Here is a 9,292-nt window from a genome sequence, read left to right on the forward strand (position 1 = left end):
AACAAAGATTCCTTCTGTTAGCATATATTGTCACCAGCGACAAGTACACTGCATCAGGCTCTGTACAACCCTTTCTGTGATGAAGAAAGTGCGATTAAAAGATATTATCTATAACTCTCACCAATTTCTTTTGTTTTCCGTCAGGATGGCCGAGCGGTCTAAGGCGCTGCGTTCAGGTCGCAGTCTCCACTGGAGGCGTGGGTTCGAATCCCACTTCTGACATGTGGTTTTCTTGCTCAGTTGCCTGTAACATGATGATGTAAACGGAGCAATGCTTTACATCTTAAACTGCCGCAACATATCATGTAGACTCGTCAAATGTTTGACCATTTTGAAGTCTCTCTTTTGTTTACCATTAAAAAGGGGTTTGAGTGGGATTTCAACAAAGATTCCTTCTGTTAGCATATATTGTCACCAGCGACAAGTACACTGCATCAGGCTCTGTACAACCCTTTCTGTGATGAAGAAAGTGCGATTAAAAGATATTATCTATAACTCTCACCAATTTCTTTTGTTTTCCGTCAGGATGGCCGAGCGGTCTAAGGCGCTGCGTTCAGGTCGCAGTCTCCACTGGAGGCGTGGGTTCGAATCCCACTTCTGACATGTGGTTTTCTTGCTCATTTCCCTTTGACATGATGATGTAGACAGAGCAATGCTTTACATGTTAAACTGCCGCAACATATCATGTAGACTCGTCAAATGTTTGACAATTTTGAAGTCTCTCTTTTGTTTACCATTAAAAAGGGGTTTGAGTGGGATTTCAACAAAGATTCCTTCTGTTAGCATATATTGTCACCAGCGACAAGTACACTGCATCAGGCTCTGTACAACCCTTTCTGTGATGAAGAAAGTGCGATGTAGTGTTGTATGGAATGCATTAAAAGATATGATCTATAACTCTCATCAATTTCATTTGTTTTCCGTCAGGATGGCCGAGCGGTCTAAGGCGCTGCGTTCAGGTCGCAGTCTCCACTGGAGGCGTGGGTTCGAATCCCACTTCTGACATGTGGTTTTCTTGCTCAGTTGCCTGTGACATGATGATGTAAACGGAGCAATGCTTTACATGTTAAACTGCCGCAACATATCATGTAGACTCGTCAAATGTTTGACAATTTTGAAGTCTCTCTTTTGTTTACCATTAAAAAGGGGTTTGAGTGGGATTTCAACAAAGATTCCTTCTGTTAGCATATATTGTCACCAGCGACAAGTACACTGCATCAGGCTCTGTACAACCCTTTCTGTGATGAAGAAAGTGCGATTAAAAGATATTATCTATAACTCTCACCAATTTCTTTTGTTTTCCGTCAGGATGGCCGAGCGGTCTAAGGCGCTGCGTTCAGGTCGCAGTCTCCACTGGAGGCGTGGGTTCGAATCCCACTTCTGACATGTGGTTTTCTTGCTCATTTCCCTTTGACATGATGATGTAGACAGAGCAACGCTTTACATGTTAAACTGCCGCAACATATCATGTAGACTCGTCAAATGTTTGACAATTTTGAAGTCTCTCTTTTGTTTACCATTAAAAAGGGGTTTGAGTGGGATTTCAACAAAGATTCCTTCTGTTAGCATATATTGTCACCAGCGACAAGTACACTGCATCAGGCTCTGTACAACGCTTTCTGTGATGAAGAAAGTGCGATGTAGTGTTGTATGGAATGCATTGAAAGATATGATCTATAGCTCTCACCAATTTCTTTTGTTTTCCGTCAGGATGGCCGAGCGGTCTAAGGCGCTGCGTTCAGGTCGCAGTCTCCACTGGAGGCGTGGGTTCGAATCCCACTTCTGACATGTGGTTTTCTTGCTCAGTTGCCTGTGACATGATGATGTAAACGGAGCAATGCTTTACATGTTAAACTGCCGCAACATATCATGTAGACTCGTCAAATGTTTGACAATTTTGAAGTCTCTCTTTTGTTTACCATTAAAAAGGGGTTTGAGTGGGATTTCAACAAAGATTCCTTCTGTTAGCATATATTGTCACCAGCGACAAGTACACTGCATCAGGCTCTGTACAACCCTTTCTGTGATGAAGAAAGTGCGATTAAAAGATATTATCTATAACTCTCACCAATTTCTTTTGTTTTCCGTCAGGATGGCCGAGCGGTCTAAGGCGCTGCGTTCAGGTCGCAGTCTCCACTGGAGGCGTGGGTTCGAATCCCACTTCTGACATGTGGTTTTCTTGCTCATTTCCCTTTGACATGATGATGTAGACAGAGCAATGCTTTACATGTTAAACTGCCGCAACATATCATGTAGACTCGTCAAATGTTTGACAATTTTGAAGTCTCTCTTTTGTTTACCATTAAAAAGGGGTTTGAGTGGGATTTCAACAAAGATTCCTTCTGTTAGCATATATTGTCACCAGCGACAAGTACACTGCATCAGGCTCTGTACAACCCTTTCTGTGATGAAGAAAGTGCGATGTAGTGTTGTATGGAATGCATTAAAAGATGTGATCTATAACTCTCATCAATTTCATTTGTTTTCCGTCAGGATGGCCGAGCGGTCTAAGGCGCTGCGTTCAGGTCGCAGTCTCCACTGGAGGCGTGGGTTCGAATCCCACTTCTGACATGTGGTTTTCTTGCTCAGTTCCCTTTGACATGATGATGTAGACAGAGCAATGCTTTACATGTTAAACTGCCGCAACATATCATGTAGACTAGTCAAATGTTTGACAATTTTGAAGTCTCTCTTTTGTTTACCATTAAAAAGGGGTTTGAGTGGGATTTCAACAAAGATTCCTTCTGTTAGCATATATTGTCACCAGCGACAAGTACACTGCATCAGGCTCTGTACAACGCTTTCTGTGATGAAGAAAGTGCGATTAAAAGATATGATCTATAACTCTCACCAATTTCTTTAGTTTTCCGTCAGGATGGCCGAGCGGTCTAAGGCGCTGCGTTCAGGTCGCAGTCTCCACTGGAGGCGTGGGTTCGAATCCCACTTCTGACATGTGGTTTTCTTGCTCATTTCCCTTTGACATGATGATGTAGACAGAGCAATGCTTTACATGTTAAACTGCCGCAACATATCACGTAGACTCGTCAAATGTTTGACAATTTTGAAGTCTCTCTTTTGTTTACCATTAAAAAGGGGTTTGAGTGGGATTTGAACAAAGATTCCTTCTGTTAGCATATATTGTCACCAGCGATCAGTACACTGCATCAGGCTCTGTACAACCCTTTCTGTGATGAAGAAAGTGCGATGTAGTGTTGTATGGAATGCATTAAAAGATATGATCTATAACTCTCACCAATTTCTTTTGTTTTCCGTCAGGATGGCCGAGCGGTCTAAGGCGCTGCGTTCAGGTCGCAGTCTCCACTGGAGGCGTGGGTTCGAATCCCACTTCTGACATGTGGTTTTCTTGCTCAGTTGCCTGTGACATGATGATGTAAACGGAGCAATGCTTTACATCTTAAACTGCCGCAACATATCATGTAGACTCGTCAAATGTTTGACAATTTTGAAGTCTCTCTTTTGTTTACCATTAAAAAGGGGTTTGAGTGGGATTTCAACAAAGATTCCTTCTGTTAGCATATATTGTCACCAGCGACAAGTACACTGCATCAGGCTCTGTACAACCCTTTCTGTGATGAAGAAAGTGCGATGTAGTGTTGTATGGAATGCATTAAAAGATATGATCTATAACTCTCATCAATTTCATTTGTTTTCCGTCAGGATGGCCGAGCGGTCTAAGGCGCTGCGTTCAGGTCGCAGTCTCCACTGGAGGCGTGGGTTCGAATCCCACTTCTGACATGTGGTTTTCTTGCTCAGTTGCCTGTGACATGATGATGTAAACGGAGCAATGCTTTACATGTTAAACTGCCGCAACATATCATGTAGACTCGTCAAATGTTTGACAATTTTGAAGTCTCTCTTTTGTTTACCATTAAAAAGGGGTTTGAGTGGGATTTCAACAAAGATTCCTTCTGTTAGCATATATTGTCACCAGCGACAAGTACACTGCATCAGGCTCTGTACAACCCTTTCTGTGATGAAGAAAGTGCGATTAAAAGATATTATCTATAACTCTCACCAATTTCTTTTGTTTTCCGTCAGGATGGCCGAGCGGTCTAAGGCGCTGCGTTCAGGTCGCAGTCTCCACTGGAGGCGTGGGTTCGAATCCCACTTCTGACATGTGGTTTTCTTGCTCATTTCCCTTTGACATGATGATGTAGACAGAGCAACGCTTTACATGTTAAACTGCCGCAACATATCATGTAGACTCGTCAAATGTTTGACAATTTTGAAGTCTCTCTTTTGTTTACCATTAAAAAGGGGTTTGAGTGGGATTTCAACAAAGATTCCTTCTGTTAGCATATATTGTCACCAGCGACAAGTACACTGCATCAGGCTCTGTACAACCCTTTCTGTGATGAAGAAAGTGCGATTAAAAGATATTATCTATAACTCTCACCAATTTCTTTTGTTTTCCGTCAGGATGGCCGAGCGGTCTAAGGCGCTGCGTTCAGGTCGCAGTCTCCACTGGAGGCGTGGGTTCGAATCCCACTTCTGACATGTGGTTTTCTTGCTCAGTTGCCTGTAACATGATGATGTAAACGGAGCAATGCTTTACATCTTAAACTGCCGCAACATATCATGTAGACTCGTCAAATGTTTGACCATTTTGAAGTCTCTCTTTTGTTTACCATTAAAAAGGGGTTTGAGTGGGATTTCAACAAAGATTCCTTCTGTTAGCATATATTGTCACCAGCGACAAGTACACTGCATCAGGCTCTGTACAACCCTTTCTGTGATGAAGAAAGTGCGATTAAAAGATATTATCTATAACTCTCACCAATTTCTTTTGTTTTCCGTCAGGATGGCCGAGCGGTCTAAGGCGCTGCGTTCAGGTCGCAGTCTCCACTGGAGGCGTGGGTTCGAATCCCACTTCTGACATGTGGTTTTCTTGCTCAGTTGCCTGTAACATGATGATGTAAACGGAGCAATGCTTTACATCTTAAACTGCCGCAACATATCATGTAGACTCGTCAAATGTTTGACCATTTTGAAGTCTCTCTTTTGTTTACCATTAAAAAGGGGTTTGAGTGGGATTTCAACAAAGATTCCTTCTGTTAGCATATATTGTCACCAGCGACAAGTACACTGCATCAGGCTCTGTACAACCCTTTCTGTGATGAAGAAAGTGCGATGTAGTGTTGTATGGAATGCATTAAAAGATATGATCTATAACTCTCACCAATTTCTTTTGTTTTCCGTCAGGATGGCCGAGCGGTCTAAGGCGCTGCGTTCAGGTCGCAGTCTCCACTGGAGGCGTGGGTTCGAATCTCACTTCTGACATGTGGTTTTCTTGCTCAGTTTCCTGTAACATGATGATGTAAACGGAGCAATGCTTTACATCTTAAACTGCCGCAACATATCATGTAGACTCGTCAAATGTTTGACCATTTTGAAGTCTCTCTTTTGTTTACAATTAAAAAGGGGTTTGAGTGGGATTTCAACAAAGATTCCTTCTGTTAGCATATATTGTCACCAGCGACAAGTACACTGCATCAGGCTCTGTACAACCCTTTCTGTGATGAAGAAAGTGCGATTAAAAGATATTATCTATAACTCTCACCAATTTCTTTTGTTTTCCGTCAGGATGGCCGAGCGGTCTAAGGCGCTGCGTTCAGGTCGCAGTCTCCACTGGAGGCGTGGGTTCGAATCCCACTTCTGACATGTGGTTTTCTTGCTCATTTCCCTTTGACATGATGATGTAGACAGAGCAATGCTTTACATGTTAAACTGCCGCAACATATCATGTAGACTCGTCAAATGTTTGACAATTTTGAAGTCTCTCTTTTGTTTACCATTAAAAAGGGGTTTGAGTGGGATTTCAACAAAGATTCCTTCTGTTAGCATATATTGTCACCAGCGACAAGTACACTGCATCAGGCTCTGTACAACCCTTTCTGTGATGAAGAAAGTGCGATTAAAAGATATTATCTATAACTCTCACCAATTTCTTTTGTTTTCCGTCAGGATGGCCGAGCGGTCTAAGGCGCTGCGTTCAGGTCGCAGTCTCCACTGGAGGCGTGGGTTCGAATCCCACTTCTGACATGTGGTTTTCTTGCTCAGTTGCCTGTAACATGATGATGTAAACGGAGCAATGCTTTACATCTTAAACTGCCGCAACATATCATGTAGACTCGTCAAATGTTTGACCATTTTGAAGTCTCTCTTTTGTTTACCATTAAAAAGGGGTTTGAGTGGGATTTCAACAAAGATTCCTTCTGTTAGCATATATTGTCACCAGCGACAAGTACACTGCATCAGGCTCTGTACAACCCTTTCTGTGATGAAGAAAGTGCGATTAAAAGATATTATCTATAACTCTCACCAATTTCTTTTGTTTTCCGTCAGGATGGCCGAGCGGTCTAAGGCGCTGCGTTCAGGTCGCAGTCTCCACTGGAGGCGTGGGTTCGAATCCCACTTCTGACATGTGGTTTTCTTGCTCATTTCCCTTTGACATGATGATGTAGACAGAGCAATGCTTTACATGTTAAACTGCCGCAACATATCATGTAGACTCGTCAAATGTTTGACAATTTTGAAGTCTCTCTTTTGTTTACCATTAAAAAGGGGTTTGAGTGGGATTTGAACAAAGATTCCTTCTGTTAGCATATATTGTCACCAGCGATCAGTACACTGCATCAGGCTCTGTACAACCCTTTCTGTGATGAAGAAAGTGCGATGTAGTGTTGTATGGAATGCATTAAAAGATATGATCTATAACTCTCACCAATTTCTTTTGTTTTCCGTCAGGATGGCCGAGCGGTCTAAGGCGCTGCGTTCAGGTCGCAGTCTCCACTGGAGGCGTGGGTTCGAATCCCACTTCTGACATGTGGTTTTCTTGCTCAGTTGCCTGTGACATGATGATGTAAACGGAGCAATGCTTTACATCTTAAACTGCCGCAACATATCATGTAGACTCGTCAAATGTTTGACCATTTTGAAGTCTCTCTTTTGTTTACCATTAAAAAGGGGTTTGAGTGGGATTTCAACAAAGATTCCTTCTGTTAGCATATATTGTCACCAGCGACAAGTACACTGCATCAGGCTCTGTACAACCCTTTCTGTGATGAAGAAAGTGCGATGTAGTGTTGTATGGAATGCATTACAAGATATGATCTATAACTCTCACCAATTTCTTTTGTTTTCCGTCAGGATGGCCGAGCGGTCTAAGGCGCTGCGTTCAGGTCGCAGTCTCCACTGGAGGCGTGGGTTCGAATCCCACTTCTGACATGTGGTTTTCTTGCTCAGTTGCCTGTGACATGATGATGTAAACGGAGCAATGCTTTACATGTTAAACTGCCGCAACATATCATGTAGACTCGTCAAATGTTTGACAATTTTGAAGTCTCTCTTTTGTTTACCATTAAAAAGGGGTTTGAGTGGGATTTGAACAAAGCTTCCTTCTGTTAGCATATATAGTAAGCAGCGATCAGTATACTGCATCAGGCCGTGTACAACCCTTTCTGTGATCAAGAAAGTGCTATGTAATGTTATATCGAATGCATTAAAAGATATAATCTATAACTCTCACCAATTTCTTTTGTTTTCCGTCAGGATGGCCGAGCGGTCTAAGGCGCTGCGTTCAGGTCGCAGTCTCCACTGGAGGCGTGGGTTCGAATCCCACTTCTGACATGTGGTTTTCTTGCTCATTTCCCTTTGACATGATGATGTAGACAGAGCAATGCTTTACATGTTAAACTGCCGCAACATATCATGTAGACTCGTCAAATGTTTGACAATTTTGAAGTCTCTCTTTTGTTTACCATTAAAAAGGGGTTTGAGTGGGATTTCAACAAAGATTCCTTCTGTTAGCATATATTGTCACCAGCGACAAGTACACTGCATCAGGCTCTGTACAACCCTTTCTGTGATGAAGAAAGTGCGATTAAAAGATATTATCTATAACTCTCACCAATTTCTTTTGTTTTCCGTCAGGATGGCCGAGCGGTCTAAGGCGCTGCGTTCAGGTCGCAGTCTCCACTGGAGGCGTGGGTTCGAATCCCACTTCTGACATGTGGTTTTCTTGCTCAGTTGCCTGTGACATGATGATGTAAACGGAGCAATGCTTTACATCTTAAACTGCCGCAACATATCATGTAGACTCGTCAAATGTTTGACAATTTTGAAGTCTCTCTTTTGTTTACCATTAAAAAGGGGTTTGAGTGGGATTTCAACAAAGATTCCTTCTGTTAGCATATATTGTCACCAGCGACAAGTACACTGCATCAGGCTCTGTACAACCCTTTCTGTGATGAAGAAAGTGCGATGTAGTGTTGTATGGAATGCATTAAAAGATATGATCTATAACTCTCATCAATTTCATTTGTTTTCCGTCAGGATGGCCGAGCGGTCTAAGGCGCTGCGTTCAGGTCGCAGTCTCCACTGGAGGCGTGGGTTCGAATCCCACTTCTGACATGTGGTTTTCTTGCTCAGTTGCCTGTGACATGATGATGTAAACGGAGCAATGCTTTACATGTTAAACTGCCGCAACATATCATGTAGACTCGTCAAATGTTTGACAATTTTGAAGTCTCTCTTTTGTTTACCATTAAAAAGGGGTTTGAGTGGGATTTCAACAAAGATTCCTTCTGTTAGCATATATTGTCACCAGCGACAAGTACACTGCATCAGGCTCTGTACAACCCTTTCTGTGATGAAGAAAGTGCGATTAAAAGATATTATCTATAACTCTCACCAATTTCTTTTGTTTTCCGTCAGGATGGCCGAGCGGTCTAAGGCGCTGCGTTCAGGTCGCAGTCTCCACTGGAGGCGTGGGTTCGAATCCCACTTCTGACATGTGGTTTTCTTGCTCATTTCCCTTTGACATGATGATGTAGACAGAGCAACGCTTTACATGTTAAACTGCCGCAACATATCATGTAGACTCGTCAAATGTTTGACAATTTTGAAGTCTCTCTTTTGTTTACCATTAAAAAGGGGTTTGAGTGGGATTTCAACAAAGATTCCTTCTGTTAGCATATATTGTCACCAGCGACAAGTACACTGCATCAGGCTCTGTACAACCCTTTCTGTGATGAAGAAAGTGCGATTAAAAGATATTATCTATAACTCTCACCAATTTCTTTTGTTTTCCGTCAGGATGGCCGAGCGGTCTAAGGCGCTGCGTTCAGGTCGCAGTCTCCACTGGAGGCGTGGGTTCGAATCCCACTTCTGACATGTGGTTTTCTTGCTCAGTTGCCTGTAACATGATGATGTAAACGGAGCAATGCTTTACATCTTAAACTGCCGCAACATATCATGTAGACTCGTCAAA

At 42.6% G+C, this 9,292-nt stretch overlaps 23 non-coding genes across 23 annotated transcripts; all 23 read left to right on the plus strand.

Moving 5' to 3' along the window:
• The first annotated feature begins 139 nt into the window (after window positions 1-139).
• On the plus strand, window positions 140-222 carry trnal-cag (transfer RNA leucine (anticodon CAG)). Its single transcript has one exon. It is a non-coding gene; the product is annotated as a tRNA-Leu (tRNA).
• A 298-nt stretch (window positions 223-520) lies between these two features.
• On the plus strand, window positions 521-603 carry trnal-cag (transfer RNA leucine (anticodon CAG)). Its single transcript has one exon. It is a non-coding gene; the product is annotated as a tRNA-Leu (tRNA).
• Window positions 604-922: 319 nt separating this feature from the next.
• On the plus strand, window positions 923-1,005 carry trnal-cag (transfer RNA leucine (anticodon CAG)). Its single transcript has one exon. It is a non-coding gene; the product is annotated as a tRNA-Leu (tRNA).
• A 298-nt stretch (window positions 1,006-1,303) lies between these two features.
• Window positions 1,304-1,386, plus strand: trnal-cag (transfer RNA leucine (anticodon CAG)). Its single transcript has one exon. It is a non-coding gene; the product is annotated as a tRNA-Leu (tRNA).
• A 319-nt stretch (window positions 1,387-1,705) lies between these two features.
• trnal-cag (transfer RNA leucine (anticodon CAG)) lies at window positions 1,706-1,788 on the plus strand. The gene has a single exon. It is a non-coding gene; the product is annotated as a tRNA-Leu (tRNA).
• Window positions 1,789-2,086: 298 nt separating this feature from the next.
• Window positions 2,087-2,169, plus strand: trnal-cag (transfer RNA leucine (anticodon CAG)). The gene has a single exon. It is a non-coding gene; the product is annotated as a tRNA-Leu (tRNA).
• Window positions 2,170-2,488: 319 nt separating this feature from the next.
• trnal-cag (transfer RNA leucine (anticodon CAG)) lies at window positions 2,489-2,571 on the plus strand. The gene has a single exon. It is a non-coding gene; the product is annotated as a tRNA-Leu (tRNA).
• Window positions 2,572-2,869: 298 nt separating this feature from the next.
• trnal-cag (transfer RNA leucine (anticodon CAG)) lies at window positions 2,870-2,952 on the plus strand. The gene has a single exon. It is a non-coding gene; the product is annotated as a tRNA-Leu (tRNA).
• A 319-nt stretch (window positions 2,953-3,271) lies between these two features.
• Window positions 3,272-3,354, plus strand: trnal-cag (transfer RNA leucine (anticodon CAG)). Its single transcript has one exon. It is a non-coding gene; the product is annotated as a tRNA-Leu (tRNA).
• A 319-nt stretch (window positions 3,355-3,673) lies between these two features.
• Window positions 3,674-3,756, plus strand: trnal-cag (transfer RNA leucine (anticodon CAG)). The gene has a single exon. It is a non-coding gene; the product is annotated as a tRNA-Leu (tRNA).
• A 298-nt stretch (window positions 3,757-4,054) lies between these two features.
• trnal-cag (transfer RNA leucine (anticodon CAG)) lies at window positions 4,055-4,137 on the plus strand. Its single transcript has one exon. It is a non-coding gene; the product is annotated as a tRNA-Leu (tRNA).
• A 298-nt stretch (window positions 4,138-4,435) lies between these two features.
• On the plus strand, window positions 4,436-4,518 carry trnal-cag (transfer RNA leucine (anticodon CAG)). The gene has a single exon. It is a non-coding gene; the product is annotated as a tRNA-Leu (tRNA).
• A 298-nt stretch (window positions 4,519-4,816) lies between these two features.
• Window positions 4,817-4,899, plus strand: trnal-cag (transfer RNA leucine (anticodon CAG)). The gene has a single exon. It is a non-coding gene; the product is annotated as a tRNA-Leu (tRNA).
• Window positions 4,900-5,599: 700 nt separating this feature from the next.
• trnal-cag (transfer RNA leucine (anticodon CAG)) lies at window positions 5,600-5,682 on the plus strand. Its single transcript has one exon. It is a non-coding gene; the product is annotated as a tRNA-Leu (tRNA).
• Window positions 5,683-5,980: 298 nt separating this feature from the next.
• Window positions 5,981-6,063, plus strand: trnal-cag (transfer RNA leucine (anticodon CAG)). Its single transcript has one exon. It is a non-coding gene; the product is annotated as a tRNA-Leu (tRNA).
• A 298-nt stretch (window positions 6,064-6,361) lies between these two features.
• trnal-cag (transfer RNA leucine (anticodon CAG)) lies at window positions 6,362-6,444 on the plus strand. The gene has a single exon. It is a non-coding gene; the product is annotated as a tRNA-Leu (tRNA).
• Window positions 6,445-6,763: 319 nt separating this feature from the next.
• trnal-cag (transfer RNA leucine (anticodon CAG)) lies at window positions 6,764-6,846 on the plus strand. The gene has a single exon. It is a non-coding gene; the product is annotated as a tRNA-Leu (tRNA).
• A 319-nt stretch (window positions 6,847-7,165) lies between these two features.
• On the plus strand, window positions 7,166-7,248 carry trnal-cag (transfer RNA leucine (anticodon CAG)). Its single transcript has one exon. It is a non-coding gene; the product is annotated as a tRNA-Leu (tRNA).
• Window positions 7,249-7,567: 319 nt separating this feature from the next.
• Window positions 7,568-7,650, plus strand: trnal-cag (transfer RNA leucine (anticodon CAG)). Its single transcript has one exon. It is a non-coding gene; the product is annotated as a tRNA-Leu (tRNA).
• A 298-nt stretch (window positions 7,651-7,948) lies between these two features.
• trnal-cag (transfer RNA leucine (anticodon CAG)) lies at window positions 7,949-8,031 on the plus strand. The gene has a single exon. It is a non-coding gene; the product is annotated as a tRNA-Leu (tRNA).
• A 319-nt stretch (window positions 8,032-8,350) lies between these two features.
• trnal-cag (transfer RNA leucine (anticodon CAG)) lies at window positions 8,351-8,433 on the plus strand. Its single transcript has one exon. It is a non-coding gene; the product is annotated as a tRNA-Leu (tRNA).
• Window positions 8,434-8,731: 298 nt separating this feature from the next.
• trnal-cag (transfer RNA leucine (anticodon CAG)) lies at window positions 8,732-8,814 on the plus strand. Its single transcript has one exon. It is a non-coding gene; the product is annotated as a tRNA-Leu (tRNA).
• Window positions 8,815-9,112: 298 nt separating this feature from the next.
• On the plus strand, window positions 9,113-9,195 carry trnal-cag (transfer RNA leucine (anticodon CAG)). The gene has a single exon. It is a non-coding gene; the product is annotated as a tRNA-Leu (tRNA).
• The last annotated feature ends 97 nt before the right edge of the window (window positions 9,196-9,292 follow it).

Source organism: Pungitius pungitius, chromosome 5, assembly GCF_949316345.1.
Source record: "Pungitius pungitius chromosome 5, fPunPun2.1, whole genome shotgun sequence".
NCBI classification, from domain to species: Eukaryota; Metazoa; Chordata; class Actinopteri; order Perciformes; family Gasterosteidae; genus Pungitius; species Pungitius pungitius.